Source organism: Prinia subflava, chromosome 7 (assembly GCF_021018805.1).
Source record: "Prinia subflava isolate CZ2003 ecotype Zambia chromosome 7, Cam_Psub_1.2, whole genome shotgun sequence".
In the NCBI taxonomy this organism is placed as follows: Eukaryota; Metazoa; Chordata; class Aves; order Passeriformes; family Cisticolidae; genus Prinia; species Prinia subflava.
In genome coordinates this window covers 33,789,640-33,810,412 of record NC_086253.1, presented here as the reverse complement: position 1 = coordinate 33,810,412, position 20,773 = coordinate 33,789,640, and the positions used below count along the sequence as shown (strand labels likewise).

At 38.8% G+C, this 20,773-nt stretch overlaps 1 long non-coding RNA gene across 3 annotated transcripts in view; it reads right to left on the bottom strand.

Annotated features, from left to right (window-relative positions):
• Positions 1-20,545, bottom strand: part of LOC134552946 (uncharacterized) — a 73,392-nt gene extending 52,847 nt beyond the window's left edge. For all 3 annotated transcript variants that reach the window (XR_010080983.1, XR_010080982.1, XR_010080981.1), the window contains exon 1: positions 20,429-20,545. This is a non-coding gene — a long non-coding RNA (uncharacterized LOC134552946). The remainder of the gene's footprint in view (positions 1-20,428) is intronic.
• Between the last annotated feature and the right edge of the window lie 228 nt (positions 20,546-20,773).

Sequence of the window (20,773 nt, the reverse complement as noted above, 5' to 3'; positions counted from 1 at the left end):
CTGATGAGGAAAGTGGTCCTAAGGGTAGATACATCTAATGACTATAGGAGAATTGATAGTAGAAGAGAATTCTTTGATGTTTTATTTAAAGGTTTTGCTCAATAATTCAATAAAGAGATCCATTATAAATCAGGAAAGAGTAAGAACATGCCACAAGTACAATCCAGTAATGAATAAAAATCAAACCTACACAAGGATAACAAGTATCTGTAATTTAGGCAGCATATAATTCACTACTTAACCCTACCAAATTAAGTTATCTGGGGTATAAAGGATCCAAGAAGGATCTAAACAGTGACCCTGCTGTAACTGTGAGAATGAATAGATGAAAAGTACACAGCAGCTCCAATATTTTCCTAAACAGACATACAATGGTCTAGTTTTTTGATCACCTATTGATGCCAGATTTTTTTTTGGGGATTCCAGGTGAGGAAAATATAAAAGGAAAAAACAAGGGGTGTGTATTTTGTTTCTTATATCTTTCCTTCTCATCTCTGACCAAGCACTGTCAGCTCAGATAGGTATCCAATGGCTATTAATAAATCAAAACTATGTTGTGCACGAATTTCAAGAACAGGATTCATCCTGGAAATATATATATATATATATTATCTGTATATAAAGGATATACCTTTATTTTGTAGAAAAATATGTTGCTTTATTGCTCCTAAGTCTCAAAAAGGACATGAGGCATAACAGGATTGGATTTCTAGAATCTCTGGTGGACACATCTTCACAGACAACTCATTTTCCCCTTATGCTGTCTATATTTAGGCTCACTTACAGAAGACAAAAAATACTAATTTCTTACATTCCAACACATCTAGCCATTCTGTACTTTCTAGCAGGAACTACAAAATTATTTTGCATAAGCTCACAAGGAATCTCCCAGCATCAAAGAAATCAAATTATGAAATTAATTTCCACAGAGTCTTCCATCAAAACACTGCAAATATGGACATTTCCAACAATTCAGCATGTTGCTACATTGCTATTTGCCCATAAATTCCAATAATACCTAGCTCTGGGATCTCAATAGCATCCTAGAGAGTAAATAACAAGTGAGCCAAGAATCTCAAGCCCCATAATCACAGTCATTGTTAGCTATCCCTTATCCTTAAATCCTAAAGATTTTTTTAAATTGCATTAACTATTTTTAATTTTTTTTTGGTGCCAAAATAAGCAATTCTGAATGAAATGACACCTTTGGTGTCAACTTCAGCTGTAACCCTGTCATTAAACATCACTCTCTGTAAAGAAGACCTCCACGCAGGGGGAAAAAAAGCACAACTTCAGGATCTCCTATGACAGCAGCAACATCTCAACTGGATATAGAGGGCTAAGCACTCTGTGCTTCCTTCCTTCCCACGAAGCAATATTGCCAATATTTATTCTATTCCAGATAGTCCTGATTGTCCCTTTAGAATATATCATAATTAGTCCCAGATGCCCCTCTGTAGGCATTGATTAATAGTAATAATAGCCATCTTTCTTTCTGATTTGGGTGACACTGAAGCACCCAAGGTCAGTTTCAACACAAACCAGAAATTAAAAGGACATGACAGTGGTAACATTTGCAAGGATACAAGATTTTGCTTTAATCAATCTCCTACTACTTTATATTCCTAATCTGAAAGCAAATGCCACTAGGTTGATATGTCTTCAGGTAAAGAATAGCTGCCTCCATTTTATTATCCTAACAGGATTGTGAAAAAAAATCAATTAAGAAAATCCATGTCTCTAAAAGATTACTTAGGAACAACCTCTGAGAATTGTATAAACCTTCTTTATGCTACAATGTCAGGCATAACTCAGAAGCCAGATAAAATGAGAAACATAAGGCTGAAGAACTAAATGCAAGTGAAGCAAAACTAAACCATCTCCTGCTAAGTCTCTATTTCTTCTTTCTCACTTCTGTAAAGCTATAGTAGAACGGTGTTCTGCTTACATATATGGCAATGGAAGTTAGAATTTGTTATACTTGCCATTAGCTAAATTCCTACAAGTCAGATCTGACAGTCATCTAAATTATGTTAGATGTTCAAAAATAAAAATGTTTGTGTTGTAAAGGGTTGTGGTAACATCTTTGAGCTTATTATGACTGTAGAGTTGGGGGTTTATGCTAATGTTATCATCTCCAGATATTCATTTTAAGGATGGCTGGAATAATTTACTGTACCATGAACAAGCCCTGACTCATCAGATTTATTTCTTCTCGAGTAGGGCTTGTTCTTTTAAACCAATCACATAAAAACATCATTCACACCCCCAATGTTTTCTGTTGCTACCTATATGAATAAGCAAAGTGTAAAGGCATATTTCTGCAGAACTATGATCTATCAGTAGTAAAGTGATGAACAACCATTGCAGGGAGTTTGCCCACAAATAAGTTTCCTGTTCACCTAAATAAGAGACAGTTAGGGGGTTATTTCCAGATACAGTTTATGTGTATTCATAAACAAACACAAATGGTTACGTACCTCAGAGAAAGTTACAACTGATATTAACATTATACTTACCTCTCCTACATTACAGTTTCTCAGACCTGAGCTGAGTGTTTTTAAAGATCTTCAATTAAATGCAGCTTGACTTCAGCATCTGAGAGACCAACATCTGAACACCTTTATTATGTAGCTTACAAACATTTTGTCGCTAGTGCAATAATGTGCCATGAGCTGATGGTTATAGCTCTAACATGAGAAGGGGCATATGGCTCCTGTCAGACTATTCTGTTTATTTCATCCTTACAGCTGTTATGGAAGCAAACAGAAATTTTAGGTAGAATTCTCAAAACTTGAATTGGTTTCTGTATGCATAGATATTTATGCTAAAAGCTTTCATTTAAACAAATACCTTATTGCAGTTGGCACAACCAAAAGCAATTGAGAGTCGTTCACCATTTGTTTTCCCTTTCATGATATGACTGCTCAGTGATCCTTCACACAAATGCAGCAATGCTTTGACATGCTATGACAGCATACAAAGAATTAGTGCCCGATCCTCAGGACTTTGAAAAAGGAAAGAGGAAAATCTTCTGTAACAGCTTACCTGAGGGCCTGATGAAAAAGCCATATTTAATACTATTGCCAAGTTCACTGGGACTCCAACCAGTGCACAATAAAACTAGATGCTGTGCTAAGTAACAACATTGCCTCAACTTCCTCTGGTCATTAGCTGGGTTCCCATTCCTACCAGGAGCACAGCCCACGATCAGATGGGAAGCCTGGGGCTACTTAAAGTAAACATTCATTCTCATCAGTTCTCTGACAGCTTTTAAACAAGCAGATTAAAACTGCTTCCAACTTTTGAACATTAGAAATGGTCTCAGCAAAAACAGATCTGTAAGGCACAGAAGGCTGCCAGCAGTGAGAAACGAGTTGAATCAATGAAATTTACTGCCGTGCCATCTGATGGAAGATAACACATCTCTTCAGATTGTAGCAAATACATGCAAATATGTTTTATTCTAGCAAAATATTTGTTTCATCACATCTGGAAAGATTATAGCATTGTTTCTTTCCTTACCAGCAAATAAAAGCAGCAGCCTGATAGTACAGGCAGAGTAGATTCGTGCCTAGAATACCAGCTGATGGAACCCTGCAATTTCATCCAAATCTATGCTTCCAGTTTCAGATCAACAAACACAGCAATGCATGCCTGAATGTGAAGAAAGCCTAATTCAGTTGCTTTGACAAACATGTATTTCTTCTTCCCTGTGACTAGTTTGTAACCCCAGGCCCACTGCTAGACCTACAGGACATGCATGCCTCCCAAAATGGAGCTGCACACATCCCATGGGCTCAACCAACACTGCTGCTCTTCAGTCTGCTGAAGCCTGCTACATTTACCTACAGTAAAGCCTGCTTGCTATTGCTCCCAACACCACTCTACTGGGGCACTTGGAAACATGGAAGGGCGTCACAGCTTGGTGTACAAGCAAGCTTTTAGGACAGAATGCTCTTGAGAATTGAGTGTGCCCAGCAGATTCTGGGTGCACTTGTCATCAGCACATATCTAGCAACCAAACACATCCTACAAAAACACATCTGTGCCCAGACAGGAGCATTAATAAAGAGGAGCAATAAGTGTGCTTCACATTCCTATTAGCAATGTATTAACTTGCTGTAAATATTAACTTTGCTGTAGTTTAGACAGCTAGATGCAAATTAATGGAAAGCTTATGGGAACATAAAGAGACTATGCTCTTAATGATTTCTTAAAACTATCTTTCAGCATACCAGTGGGAATTATGGAGAGATGCATTGTGAGATATTCTAGTGCCATTAGAGCCTTAAGACACACAGATAAAAGTATAAGATGACATAAGTATGCATAAGGAAGATCTTAGTAACTCTTAATAACTTCTTAATCATAAAAGTGTTTCTAATTCAATTGTTTCCAGCATGTAATTTAAATTTAATGCTTAACAGGAATAGAAGAAATTAACCAGTTTTATTAGGATTCCTTATTAGAATATGTCAGTTCTGCAAATTAGCAGAAGCTAGTATTTCAGTATCATACACTGCCATGGTAGAAGACAAATGGTTAGAAGACGAATAGCAATGATTCTTTGTTCAGCTATGTTCTGTGAGAGAAATCAAGCACCCTTTTAATAGATGTCACTTAGAAGCATTGAGAGTGAAGAAAGAAGAAAATTCCCATTTACAAATTAGTAGGGAAAAAGCAGCTGAGTAACTTTATATGGTAAGACAAAATATGCATACTAGCTATAAGGGAAACCATTTTGATTTTGCAAAAGAGACAACTGTTCTAGACAAGAGTGGGATAGACAAATTCTCTAAGTTAATTAAATGCTTCCTTTTAAAGTTACTTCTAAATTGAACCAGAACAATCTGGCAAAGTTTCACCTCATACCATGCAAGCTCAAAACAGCAGCTGCTGTGATTACCTAGATTTCCTAAATTTAGACCAGTCCCATGCAAGAGTTTTGTGACAAGGTTCAGCCCTTACACCACAAAAGTATGATGTCATCAGCAATAAACTCTACAGCTACAAAAAGGCCTCAGGTAACCAACAGACTTCCTCACAATGCCATGATAGATATAATTTATTAGCTTAGAAGAGAAAACCTTACATCATTTTTGTCTCTTTTTGAGAGTTGAAGTTATTTTTTTTTTTGAGCGTTAGAAGTATGGAGACAAAAAAAAACCCAGCTCCCTTGCTTGCACTGACTGGTGGGGTATATGGGGAATATACCAACAGACCTTTTAAGTCACAAATTCCAGGTTCAGTTAGGTCGATGAAGCAAACAAGTCAAAAGTTCCCAGTGGTAATAACCAGTTTGTCAGCTATGCTTCTTGTACCTCTTCTGGAAAGCAAAGTTTCAAAAGCCTTCATCTCAGGCATTAGAAAGAAATCCATAAGCATTCATTCCACACACCTGGGTGGGGACAGAAAGGGCACTGTTTATAAATGCCAAGGAACAACCAATAAAGTACTGTCTCAGAAACACGAATACCAAAGCTATGTAGCATCCACTGCCCTGCCTCAGGCATGCACAGACCTTGCTACATCCTTTTTTTTCCAGGAAGGAGAAGAGTTTAATACTATTTGTGGGACAAGTCATCAAAGGTATCAACCTCTTTCCAAGAAACCACTCAACTTTTCCCTTTATTCAATCTAATCTCTATGTGCAAACAACTTCCCACACCATACAAATCCTGCTGGACTGTGCAAATTGGAGCTTGTCAGGATTTAAGTTACGAGTATCACCAAAAAAAAAGTGAGCCTCCTTCCACCCACCAAGGCCTTGCTGCAACACTTCTCACAGGGAGCACAGGCTTCTCAACTCTCACATCCCTGGGCAAACACCACTGCAAATCAAGTAGGTCTGCCCCTTTCCTGATACAGGTGTCTGCAGAGCTCTCATTTGAGCCTAGTCCTTCCTTTACTCAAAGCACAAACTGTAAAATTCCTGCTCTCAGTTTGGTTCCTCCAGTTCCCTGTTCCCTCTCACTTCATGTGGACTGTGATTTTCTTGCAGCCAAGCACTATCACTAACTCTACTGCATGAGCTTGATTTCATCACAGGTCTTTCCTGCCCACCTCCTCAGCTGCCTCCACAGGTTCCTCACACCCCCAGGTACAACTGAGAGCTAACTAGGTCCTCAGGCTCCATTAAGCTTCCTTTCTGCTAATTAAGGGTTATACCTCTGCAGTGAGCCAATTCCACAAACAATTTCCCATCCCTATCATGAAAAGAGGGCAGACTTCAACCCCTAATGTGCACAGAAAGACATTAAGGAATTTTTAGGTTGCATTCTACCTGGAAGAAGGCAGTAAACAGGCTGCTTTCTGCCACTGCAAAGATTTGCAGTGGTTTCAGAAAAACAGGGTTTTATTGCTTTGAGATGGACCCTTATGGCTTAAAAACCTACAGGAATAAAATCAGATTGAGAAGAATAAATAGTTTTGGCTGTTCAGCTGAGATCAAAGAGACTCTATTCAAACTGATTTTGACCTCTGTCTCTTAGATTTCAAATGAGTGTCCTAGTTGTTTGTGTATGCTTACACACATGACATGTACTCACTTTTGACTAGGAATGCCATTTACTCTGGAGAAGTTTCCAGTGAACAGGTATATTCTCATGGAAACTGCTGAATTACCATACTAGCCCTCCCAATAACAAACAAAACCACTTCCCTCCCCAAAAAAACATAAGATTTTTGTCTTAAATGTTGCAAAACTGAACACAAAATACTCTTGCCACCATATGTCACCAAGTTCAGGAACACCAGTGAGGAGCTGCCCTTCAACCCAGTATGGAAGTACACAACTGAATGGCCCAGTTCCTAATTTTTGCATGTGAAGAGAGTAACCTCTACACCCTGGTGGTTAGATCTGCACAAGAGGGGAAACACGGATTTCAGTCCTTCTTTTGGCAACTATCCTATGTCAGCTATTTGTAAGAACCAAGCTCCCCCACCTTCCCTTTTCTTTGGGAGTCTTCTCACCAGCAACACACTCACTCTTCCTGATCCAAATAATTTCATGCAAAACTTCAGTAAAGTTAATTCAGTAAGCAGAATACTTGAATGATTTATAACATCTCAATTAAGGCATTGCATTTGGAATTCCTGCAGGCAGTAAATTACATGGACTTTGTGCACCTACTGCCTACACTAATGCTCTAATCATTAAGCCCTTAGATGAAGAATAAAGAGAGGGTACAGGCCACTCTTTCCTTTACTAGTCTAATAAATAAAACTTTTCTATGTCAACTTCATTTTAAACACAAACAAAAAATATGTGAAGCAAGTCAACCCAGCAAGCAGCAAACATTTTTTCTACCCTTTCTCCACGTGACCCTTCAGATCTCTGTGTAGGAATGTGCTTGTGTCACATGGGGTCACCTGGATCCTCACACCCTCTGAACATCCATCCCTTCCAGAGACACTTGTCTTTAGCCCACCCACTTCTCTTTCTAGACTGTTAAATTACATAGTTAAGTATAAATCAGATACCCACAGACTGGTTTATTAACTATTACGGCTGTTCTCCCAGACCTGTAGAATACCCTTTGCTCCATAGTTCCTCTCCTAAAAAGTACCACTGTTCCTGAGCTACTGTGTTTTACATAGAACCTGAGCTCGTTAAGTCCAGAATGGTGACAGGATTAATTTCCAGTTATGAGGAGTTACCTCATCACTAAACATCATTGGGACCTATATAGATGAGATAGCTCTCCAGTACCACCAAGTCTGAGACACACTTGGGCATGGCGCATGGTCTGTGGGAACTTTATTATCCCTCAGTGCAAAATTTCAGTTGAGTGCAAATTTTAACATCACATACATAAATATCACCTAAGTCCATTGGTAATCTATCCTTTGAGCCTTTAACAAAAACCCCAAAACTTTGCCTCAGCATGTATATTTCTCTTTTTGCTATGGTTCTCTTTTCTCACCTCGCTTGGGAAGTAAAAGAGCCGACCAATTTACAACAAGGCTCCAAATCACAGTTTGGAAACTAAAAAGACAGAAAACAAATTTGCTTAATATCTACCCCACTGCAGTGAACCCCAAATTTGTTGGGCATTTATCCTTAAAGCAAGCTGGACAATGGGAAACACAAGGCTGAAATGCTCAAAGGCAGAACTGTTCTGAGATAATCGGTTTATGCTCATTCCCAGAGTGTGCCAGCCATTGTGTGCCCAACTCCCTTCCCATGCTAAAGGACAGAAAGGCTCTGGAGGTTTACTGGTCTGACTGGGAGCCTCACTCTGTATCTTCATATAAGCTGGCAAGTATATAATGAATCCGTGACAGTGCATTACAGTGCAGGACTAAATAAAAAACAATGCAGACTATAAATTCATAGGATAGCTGCTTCCCAGATACTGAAAATATCTAACTAAATGCTAGTTTCAAATCTGTGCAGCAGGCTCCTTGACTAACACTTGGCTCTCAATAAAGAGATTACTGTAGGATTAAGCCTTACCTTGGGAGGTAGAGAAGAAACAAATCTCTAATTATCTCTGCTCTTGTACTCTGGCCATGATTTCTCCTTCTCTGGGGAAAAATAAGCTTTGTACTCTCTAAAGTTTAATGTGTGTATTCTTTCAGTTTATTTTAATATATTTTAAAGCATTAATAAGATGTAAATTTTATCTGCTAGTTTTTGCATGTACTTTCTAATAGGAAAATTTTTTGTGATTGTTCTTGCACCATATACACATATTCATCCTAAAAAGCCCTTTTATAAATATTTTACTCAGTAACTTGAAATTCCCTTTTATGTATGGCCTAAACCACTTAAAGCACTGCAGGAGAAGGAATTTTCGATTTGCAATCATGCAGTTTACTTTTCGTTACTGTTTAACTAAATTATTGACAAATATTTGCAAAGCAAACTGTCTGTTAATGACTAAACACCATCAAGAACATTACCTTACTCATTTAGAGAGGAATGCCATCCAAGAGACAAAACTACTATCTTGGTCTTCCTCCTATGAGCAAAGTTGAAGCTGGAAGAAAAATAACTGAGGAACCTTGATCTAGAAAAATAAAATCATGGCTGTGCTGAGTGAAGAGGGAAGGAAACTGAAGGACCTGTTTTCTAATAATGTGAGAGAAAACTCAGTATGTGATTCTGAAGGACACAAAATAAGACGTTAATGTCAGGCTGGAATTGCAGTTTAAAATAACAGTAGAAAAACACATGAGAGAGTCCTTTTGGTTGATTTGATGAAGAGGAAAGAGAAATGCAGAGAAATTAAGAGAAAAAAAAAATAGAAAAATGAGGAGAACTAACAAGGCATCACAGGGAGGCATAGGAAGATAGTAAGGAAAAAGCATCAAGAATATGTGAGAGAGAAATATGGATTGTTGCATGAGACAGATAACCAGATGCTGCACATGTAGAAGAAATTAGAATCAACAGGAAAATTCACTAAGCTACACTAAAGAAACAGAAGGTACAAAAGGAAAAAACCAACATGGAAAATAGATAAAACCCTAAGTTATCTCTCATTTTCTCATTTGTACTAACCCTAATCTAAATTACATAGAATATTGTTTGATTTAGAGGAAGTTGGGAAGGTCCTACAAAATATTTTGCTTTCTTTTTCCCCTGGAAAACATAGTGCCGAAAACACAGTTTTCCTAAACTATTTCTATTTTGTTAGGAAAAGTAGAACAAAATCTATTATGCTGAGTTAAACTGAATTGATGTTTAGTTAGTTGGCCTAACCAATCAATCCCCTTATCTGGGGTTAATCTATAACTAAACTTTTCCTGGGTGAATTTTTGTAGAGTTTCTGGGGAGTTATTGTTCAGCTACCACATTCTATTCAATGGATTAGTTTTCCCAAGGAGAATTGCAGCTTTCCATCTGCCAAAACTATTACATTATACAGTACTTTCAGGAAAATCCATATGTCATGGGAGACATCACCTAAACAGACACCTAGTATAGAGATGAAAATGGGAATAGGCCACAGAACAGTTTCTCTCATAGATGTCTCATTATTTGCTTCCAGTCCACAGCCTTATTATGGTTTTCTATTTCCTACTCTCACCTCCTTTCACACCCAAAGATACCTTTCTAGGCTCCATGCTCTTACCTCTACTACACCTCTTTCCACATTTCTGCCACCTTCTCTCTGTTCCCTCCTTTATTTACCAGACACTGACTGCTAGGCAACCTAGTATGTCTGCAATGAAAAGTAATATGCTCTTCTTGGCAGTCTGGGTACAGCCTGTCCAGGGATCTTCATTCTCAAATGGTTGTCACTCAGACCTTTTTCATGAGCCCACAAAACAGGCCTCTTGGCTGATGCTAGTTAAAGGGTCAATGGAATATGTGAGTAAAACATTGAGTCCTTTGTGTATGCTGGCACAGAGCACACATTTTCACACGGTTTTTAAAAAAAATCAATCATGTGTTGTGATGCATATTCCCAGGAGCATAACATGTATGTATATTGTATAGGTATGTTGATGATAAGAAATGTTTTCAGCTTCCCTGATTTTTTCCTTGTCCCCAGGACTTGCTACAGAAGCAGAGATTTCCAAAAATCTATTAGAAAAATACAGCATGTACAAAAGAAATTAAGTATTGGATCACAGATCAATAGTAACTAGATTTCTTCTGTTTTGTTTTGTTTTCTTTAAGACAGCAACTTCATGTATTTTACAAACTAAAGAAGCTTACGTGTAAAATTGACTTCTATGTATTGCAAATGTATAAGAAATTTTAGCCCTTCCTTCTGGAATCAACTAACCTCACAGGCAAAAAACCTTCTCAAAGTGCCCCTCCAAAGAACATTTGTGTCTGAATTATGAGAGACCTAAAGGATGAACTAGTCAAATGTTCTCCAAATCCTGAGCAAATCAGCTTTGTGTTGGGGAGGAGTTGTCTTCCACCCCTCGGAAAGAATTTCAAAGGTGTGAGTTACTCAATGTACTTGTATTTTTCAACAGAAATAACAGATGTTCTCAAGTTTCTCCAAGCTGTGACTCCAACTGTTGTGCTGAAAAAAGTCATGACCTAGCTCCTACAAACATATTAAAACTGATTTTTTTCACTTTATATCTTATTAGCCAGTTGCTTTGCCTATTTATACCTTTAAACATGATGCTTTCAACAAAAAAGGGACTCATCACACACTAATTGAAACCAATGTCAGCACTCCAACTGAGTGCCAGAGTCCTTTACAAACACTGGCAAACATACTCAATGAACTCATGTTTTTAAAAAGTCCAATCTTTGCATCAATTCTAATATCTCGTGGTATTCAGAATAGGTATAGGAACCATAGAATTTAATCAAGGATTTGTCCCTGTCTAATTACACCTAAAAACTGCAAGATTAGACCTGCCTTCTCCTTATCTTATAAAATAGGTATTATTAGATGATATTGTTTGAAAAAAGTACATATGAACCAGTGATGCAACCACAATATAAATCTCATGGACTTCTAATTTAGGACTGGGCTAAATCAAGTTCACAGTGGATAAAAGCACTTTTAAAAATACACAGCTGTCATTTCATGGACATTTTCGTCCACCATGTCCCCTACCTGTGAGCATGGCAAGACGCAGCCCACGATGTGCAATTTCTAAACGTGGGACCCAATGAGGTACACCCCAGAGTCCTGAGGGAATTGGCTGATGTAGTTGCCAAGGTACTTTCCATGACACTTGAAAGGTCATGGCAGTCAGTTGAACTTCCAGGTGACTGGAAAAAGGGAAATAATACTGCCCATCTTTAGAAAGGGTAGAAAGAAGGACCCTGGGAATCACCAATCTGTCAGCCTCACCTCTGTCCTTTTATAGGACCCCTCACAACATCATTCCCTTTAAATTTGAGAGAGAGGGATTTGATGGGTGGATTAGGAATTAGTTGGATGGCCACAGGAGTCCCTCAGGTGTCCATACTGGGACTAGTGCTACTTAATATCTTCATTAATGATGTAAATGAAGGGATCAAGTTCACTCTCAGCAAATTTGCAGATCCTCCCAAGCTGAGTGGCACAGTTGACACACCTGAAGGATGGGATGGCATCCAGAGAAAGTAGGACAAGCTCCAGAAGCCGGGCCATGGAAATCTCATTGGAAATCTCATAAGGTTTACAAGACCAAGTACAAGGTGGTGTGCCTGGATTGGGGCAATCCCTGATATCAAAACATCCCTGATATCTGGAGGATGAAGGGATCAAGAGAAGCCCTGCCAAGAGGGACTTGGGGATGTTGGTGGATGAGAAGCTGGATATGAGCAGGCAATGGCACTCATAGCCCAGAAAGCCAAACGTGTCCTGGGCTGCATCAAAAGCAGCATGGCCAGCAGAGTGGGAGAGGTGATTCTGCCCCTCTCCTCTGCTCTGGTGAGATGCCAAGACCTGGAATGCTGCATCCAGCCCTGGGATCCCCAGCATCGGAATGACATAAACCTGTTGGAGTGAGTCCAGAAGAGAGATGCCAAGATGATCAGAGGAATGGAGCACATCTCCTACATGGAAAGGCTGAGAGAATTGAGATTCTTGAGCCTGGAGAAAAGAAGGCTCTGGGGACACCTACTTGCAGCCTTCCAATATCTGAAGGGGGCCTACAAGAAAGCCAGGGACCTTTTATATGGGCATGTAATAACATGGGGGAATGGCTTTAAACAGAGAGAGAGTAAATTTAGATTAGATATTAGAAAAATTATCTTTACTGTGAGGGTGGTGAGACACTGGAACAGGCTGCCCTGAGCAATTGCAGATGCCCCATTCCTGGAAGTGTTCAAGGTCAGGCTGATGAGGTTTGGAGCAACCTGGTCTACTGGAAAGTGCTCCTGCCCATGACAGGGGGGTCGGAACTAAATGCCCTTTAAGGTCCCTTGTGACCCAAACTATTCTAGGATTCTATGATTCTATGATAAATTTGTCCATATATTCAGAACATGTTATGGACAGGTTGGTAGACAAGGAGCAGGTAAAATAGTAATGTTGCACAAAATTTATGCAGCCCATTCTGCATACATTAAAACTGACTGACTGACAGACCCTAGGAAGTAATTACCACAGCGACATCATTAACTAGTACTGTGTTAACTCTGGGGAGCTCCGCAAACAAAGATTCTCTTTTAGTTTGTCAGAGACACAAGAGAATAATATCTTTCTGTTCAGGATTTATGGGCTGAAATACTAAAAGAGTTTGTTATCGAAGTCAGACAAGCCTATAACAGTAAAGCCTTCACTTAAAAGCTCTGTTAACACTAGTCACTTGTTACAGACTTATTCATAGGTTAAGAAACCTTCTTAAACACAATTCAGGTTTCACTTGTTACTTTATAATATATCAGATTATCACAAGCCACTAAAAAGGGTATTTAATTTTGTCTCCCTCATTGCAAATTGCACCATTTTTAGTTTAATAAAGCTAAATACCTAATGCCTGTCTTCTTACAATATTGTCACAATCAAAATATATTTTTGAAGAAAATGAAAGGTTTTGACTGCTGTCAGTTGAACAAATCTTATAAAAAGTAATTTCTCTACTGCCTTGTTTCCTACGCTCACTAACCAAATATTCAGTGCCCCAGATCTCTACACGTTCATGACTAAAAAGACAATAATGTGTAGCCTTTGAGACTTTTTCAGATAAAAAAAGAGAGAGCCTTCCTTGCCTGTAGTCAGAGATTTTTCTGTGTGATTTATTCATAGAGTGTGTATGTTATTTGAATTACTTAAATCAAAGGCTTTTTCACCATATACCTGGTAGAATCAACACTTAATACCCAGATGAATAATAGGGTTTGCAGCTTGGGAATCAAATCTTCCTGAATACTAGAGTCAGCCATCTATAGGTGATTACTGGGTGTATACCCCACCTTTTAAAAGCATAAATATCTGAAACTTCATGGCCCATCACCTTAATTAGCCAAACTACTAGACAAGTAAAGTGGCATTTTATTATCAGTGTTATTTGTCCTGAGTGCTAGGAAAAAATGGGTTTATCTTTCACTGCTTGCATGGAGAAATTACTAAGACATCTGCTGAGAATTGTGCTGAGAATTGTACTGACATCGCTGAGATTAAACCTTGTATAACTTAGTATCAGTGAATGGCATCAGAGACTCATCAAGACCACAGGGGAACTGAAGCTCTCTCTTCTCATCTGGCATACGTGTTCACACTACTGAGGGGTCACTCTTACTAGGGCTTTGAGAGCAGTTTTCACCCTTTCACTATTCAGTCCACAGATTCTCTTGTGATTAGTCCAACAGCATGAAAATGATAGCTGGATATTTTTAAAGGTATATTTATCCACTGTGCACTGGATGGAGTCATGCCCTGCACTGGGCTCAGCAGTCCATGAGCTTTATTGCATGATTACATCACTCATTCATTCAATTAGGAACCTGGTAATACTTATTTTATAAAACAGAGAAGACATGACTACCTTTGAGTTTTGAGGTGTAACTAGAAAAGGACAGGTCCTTGACAAACTGCTTTGGTTCCTGTGCCCATTGTCTGGTATGCTGAAGATATTTGGTATACTTCACAATGTTACACATTACACAAAGACTGGCAATTTTTAAACTAGAGGCAATATAAAGCAATAAAGTAAAAACCCAGAAATGAGGCAGGCATATTGCAGGGAGCTGTGACATAGAAAACAACTATATAGGAAAACAGTTTTTAATTATTTTGCTTCCCATACATCTCTTTTACCTAGGCTGCCACACAGAATAAAACAAATGCCCTACATAAACTAGTGTACTATGTCAATAGAGTCATCTTTATCACATGTACTTGTAAACTTGCCAGAGAATGATATCAAAGCTATTTGACAAGACTCATTTTTCCTGAATAAAACAGACACTTTGTGGTCATGAATGAAAATGTGATCTTCTAGCTGCTAAATACTGAAAGTGTGTGGAGCTCATTTCTCTAGCTTGTTGTCCATCTCTCAGTGATATCTTAAGTCTCTAAGTATCTTAAATCGCATACCCTGACTATTATTCTAAATTCTGCTCCAGTCTTTAACCTTTTAATTGGCTTTTGAAAAGTGTAATTTACAACATAATATTCACTTTATCTACATATGAGATGATAAAATAACAGCATTTCCAAAAGGAACAGAAAGAGGGGGGGAAATGCCATTTTCTGTTAGGTCTATATAAAAAAAAATTTGCAGAACCACTTGTAGTTCCATGCTAAAAGAAATGTGGCCAGATGTTTGTCCAGTCAGCACTGCGCGTGAGTCTGACTATGATCTGGTCAGGGACCTGTAAAACACACCACCGTGCCCCCATTGCACCATGCTGAGTGTGGTTCTCACTGAGAGAATCAAACACAGTGACTACAGCCCCTCAGGGTGCATTCTGGTAATTCTACTGAGCCAGTAACAGGCATCTGTCAGAAAAGGCACAGTTCCAGTCCCCCTCCTTCTCTCTTAGTCCCTGCGGCAAAGTTATTCCTGAAAGCCACAGACTTAAGCAACTTTGGTATAGCAAATTAAACAGCCTATGTCAGAACTACTTCCTGGAAGTATCTTACAGACTTAGAAACGAGATAAATAACTTGGTTTACTTTTTTTTGTTGTTAATACTGTTCTTATAATTACACCTAAACCCACCCTCACTGTAGCTTGCACTGAACAGGCATAAAAACAACAAACTGTTTTGCCTCTGAAGTGCCTTGTAGAGAGAAGATGAGAAGAAAGAGGTTGTAACTGGTTCATATGAAAAAGCATCTCTAGCAAAAGTGTTATGTAGCTATGCTCGGACTCTGGCAAAGCTGGAAGCAGAGACTTGATGCTAGAAAAAGCAGAGAAAGAAGGGTTTAGAGGTATTACATGGATTTTGTGCTATGCATAATCAGCAGCATGGGTAAAAGCATGAAAGTGAATTTACAAGACTGCCTTAAAAACTGGTATCGTTTGTATAATGGCAGTGAGGGATACTTCTTGGTGATGTAGATTAGACATGGCTTGAAAAGTAAAAAGAAGTCATTTGTATTTCAGCAGTGAAGAAAGGGAGCCAATGGCATTGTGCAAAAAAAGAGGAGTGACATGACTGAGGCAATAAGCCGAGAAAATGATCTCTGCAATTGTATTGAAAGACAATTAAAGCATTGTTAAGTGCATATATGTTATGCATATAGCTCCCAACAGCTGGCTTTCTTGGGGGGTAAAGAGACCATGGGAGCTGAGAAGGCAAGCCAAGCATACCTGAAAAAGATGAAAAGCAGTAACAGGACAGACATCAGCTGTTGAAAACAAAGCACAGCCCACAGATTAACAACTTGAGCAGCTGTTTTGGATGAGAAAAGACATTGCACAAGTGTGTCTACCATTAAGTGAACAGTAATTAAAAGTTAGAAATACTTGTAAGAAATTTACACAAATCTGAGGCTGCAGTCTGGAAAGCAGCAGTAATGAAGACTATCTCAAAAACAGTATCTGTCCTGAAACACTTAAGGACATAATGAATTTAAGGTAACCCGGACAGTTTTTGGTATTTGCCTTCTTAAAACAGAGGTTTTAATCTCAATCAAGTTTAAAGGAATTGCAATATATTTACTGTCTTTCTGCCAGTGTCTCTACAGTTTTCCCACTGGGATTTAAAAACTGTGAGCAAGCAGAGATGAAGGGCAGTCGTAAGAAAGGCCTGTCTTTTGCCAGAACTCTTGAGTACTGATTTGGGGATACAAAGAAGATGTGGATTTGGATTAGCAGACTACCCATTGATTCTCCCATCAAACTGAATCCCCCTGGATTGTAAGGGCTGGATATAGTATAAAGTGTAAAGGAGTTCCTGCTTTGTCCAAGAAAAGAACATTTATTTTCTCATTCGGTCTAGGTGGTGTTCTGCCATGGAAAAGGGATTTGCTGTAAGCCTTTAAGTGTTGTACAGTGACCAAATTTTCTATTAAAAAGTTCCGTGTGGACAAATCAGACTACAGCATACATTTAGGAAGACTCAGGAGACCTACAAGAATACTTTCATGCAGTGATAGCAACAAATACTATGACAGCTAGCAAAATTTAGCTGTGAGCTGCTAATTATTATGTGCTCCAAATGTCTTTCACAGACTAAAACCCTCTGCAGTTGGAGCTCTGCAGTCTCTGAAAGGCTTATCTGGAATTTATCCTCTGGAGGCTGTGGGGAGAAAGGGAGTGATCCTTCCCTGACTAATTATGTAGCTTTATCTGCCTTCTCAAGAGAAGATGAAATGTCAGTTTTGAGAGCTTTTATATTTTTGGGGTTTTTCTCTTTTTCGTATTTAAAAAAAATATTTACTTGGTTTTGGACTTATTTGAAAAAAACAAAAACAAAAACAAAGCTTTTTGAAATATAGGGATCCAAGCAATGATCCACCATTATTTTCCCAGGAGGAGGAAAAGTTGCCTGTGGAATAATAAATGCCTCTTTCTGTGCTTGCATACAGTGTAGTGGTGTGAGCCCAAGCTGTACCCAACCTGGGAAGAAATGATACCACCCTAAGGCTGCTTTTTAGTGGGGAGAGGTGCCATTTTTCTAGTATGGCCTGCAAGGAACCAAAGTCAGGATTACCCTGTGATACTAGCTCACAGCACTAGTAAGATGAAATAGTCCTGTAAATCTTTAATACTCTATGTACTATACCTTGTCAGGGTTTTCCTCCTTTCCTTGTCAAGGACTAGAATCAATTTCAGTTTCATTCTGATCTGCAAGTCTGTGAACTTCTAAGTACGAAGCCATCAGGTCTTGCAATCAGACAGCTCTTTATGGCACTCCGTCTGGGCTGTCTGGCAGGATTTCACATGACACTGTCTTCTCAGCACAGTAATGTTTCATCTGCTCTTTAGTGGAACACAGTTACTTGTAGTATCTGTGTTTTCTACCTGCTAAATGCATTTACTGACCAACATTTCTTACCTAAATAATAGCATAGCTCTACATTTGGCCTTCATTTCTTGCCAACAGATTCCCTTTCACTGAGTTATGGAATTGTTACATTGTTTTAATGATCTCTATACTGCTTTCAAATGTAATGTTTTTCCTTAGGAAAGGGAGTTTGCTTCCACAATCTTGTCTGGGTTAAATCTCATAATTTTTAAGCCCAGTTCTGCATTTAAATATGAGGACAAGGAAAAAGAAGTACCCTTCTACAAACTCATCAGGAGTTTTTATCTTGGACATGTTTTATTGTTTCACTGTATTCAGGAAATAGAAAACCACAAGCTTGGGTATCAGCAGTCAAGTCTCTAGCTTATAAATAGAATTAATAACATCATAACATAACATAATAACATCATAAGTTTAATATTTTGCTTGTGTTGCTGCCAGCTCCCTGATCTCTGTGCACTCACTGTAGAAATAAACCTCTGGTGCTGGCCCAGAATAAGAATGTATTTGATTTTTGCCCCAGTGTTAGGTTTTGAGTTCCTGTCTGCAGTAATTAATTATAAACCACTGCTCCCAGGCCTTCCTCTCTATTATTGTTTTCTAAAGAGCAACTCCTGATTTTGTACATAGAATGATTATTATTTCTTCCCAGGTGTATTACCTTACATTTATCTATATTAAATCTCATTTCTCTTTCCTCTGTCCATCTCTCAAAAGTTATCCCTAACTTTATTCTCCAGTGAAGAGAGATCCTTTCTCAGAGCTGCTTTGTTTATATGATGCACTGCTAGAAGTACATAATAGGTAAAATAATTGTGTATCTCTTCTAAACATTTCATTTCCTCTTTTCTGCATTCCAGTTCTGCTCCCTCTGATGTAGTCATTGACTTCAATTCAGTCAAGAACAAGCATTTAAAGAGCTGGCCCATTGTTTCAATAATGGCAGTAGTCCAGTTATTGAAATTTCTTAATCCTTTGTTTGGATTAAATTTCTTGTTCTCTTCTGAAAAAAGCATGGGGGATGAGAGAAGAGATTAAACTATATTACATTGCATCCCAAGCCTACAAAAAGTATTTCATAGAAGTGATTTGTAAATAATCTCAGTGTCTGCTGGTTTTCTGCACCTGAAGAAAGTTGTGTAATTTCATGCCAGCACTTTCATTTTGGCATGTTTGGATTCATTTGTATCTCTGCTGGATCCAAGTTTGACTTTCAGCTGACAGATACTTGGTTCTGGGCTGGCTTTTGGCACAGCAGCCCCAGTACTGTACATCACCATTGATTTGTACCCTGGTGCCTCTCAAGTCTTCTGTAATTCTCTCTACATATCAGCAAAATTAAGATGAATTAGTTGAGAGCAACCCTTTGGGTTTTAGATAGCCTTTGACAAAATCTTGCCCAGGAAGTAGATTTTCCTGGTCCCAGTCATCAGTCTAACTGAATCTGAGCAAGACCCTCATACACATAAGAAAGTGAATCTTTTCTACCAGTGTCACTTGAAATGTTCTTGAAATGCTCTATAGATGACAAGATTTGCTGCAGTAGTTTCTCAGGGGTTTGGGAGTTCGTGCTCCCTTCCTGGCTTTGGCACTAATGATCATGCAGTCCCGCAGGGAGTCAGCTCAGCAATGAAGCTAATTAATTACTGCAGACAGAAGCTCAGAATCTAACATTGTTGAAAAATCAACTGCCTGTGCTGTTTTGTCTGCAGCTGGTCTCTAATGGCTGCATTTGGGGAAAATCTTTAGAACAACTAAGAGCAAAAATGTTATCTTTCTTTCTCTCTCACTCTGCTGTTAAAATAATACAGCAGTGAAGGATGGAATAGTACCAAATGCAACAAATTAGAAAGTAGCTAACTAATGTCAGATTGAGAAAAATCAGTTCTGAACAGTTTTAACACTAGGGTACTCTTAGCAAGGGTACAGCTAAAAATGTAGGACTGGAAGAGACCCTCTGGGTCACTGAGTCAGTCTCTGCAAACAAAAGCCGTCATTCAATAATCACTGAGTCCAGAATGATCCACAGAATATTGACCCTGCATGTTTCCATACAAGACAGGTCTCTTTCATCATCTTACAATAATCTTAAGACCTACTGTGAACACAAAAATTCACATCAATCACATGCTTCAGGAAACTAACAAATGAAATCATGGACATTGTGCATGTCTGAGGGCACAGATTCCCAATCCAGCCTTTCTCCCTTCCCTTTCTTACCACGTGTACCAGCACACCAGCATCAGGACAGGTAACAGGTTTAAAACTCACTGTATAAAATATTTCAGAAACATCAACTCCCTGAAATCATTGGAGAACAAGCAGGATTTTTGTGGGTTTAGTTCAAGCTTAGTTCTTGGCTGCAAAGCTCCCTGGACCAGCCTCCTGCTCAGCTGCAAAAATACCAGGACAGACCATGATAGCTCTGACTTAGATAAGTATAAACTGCTATGGGACTGCACTTCAGAGATGAAATTTCTCATTGCAGCAAAGCCAACTAAATGGCCAGCTGCCACTGAAAAGAGCAGCTCCATACAAGTCTGTCCCAACTGGCACTGCTATTCAATAAACTATTCAGTAATTACTTACTTTTTATGGTGAGGTTTGTTTTCTTCTAGTTCAGCTTGCCATGGCCACCAGAAAAAAGGAAATGCATGGCCAAGGAGGAGGGGGAGAAGCAGAATGATCTCACTTTTTTTTTGCACTGGCAAACTGCAAGCATTGTGGTTACATTACAAAGCTGTGCTGCATAAGCAGTTCCCCTTGAATGCTCCTATCCACACTTGTACCATTTGTGTGCCAGCATCCACAGTCACACAGCCTACGTTAGACAGGATCAATGCCTAATTAAACTCAAGAAATCTGGAGAAGTAAAAGAGCAGGTTTTCTTCTTCCTGATTACGGTGTTCCCTGATTGAGTTCATGTTAGAGCTG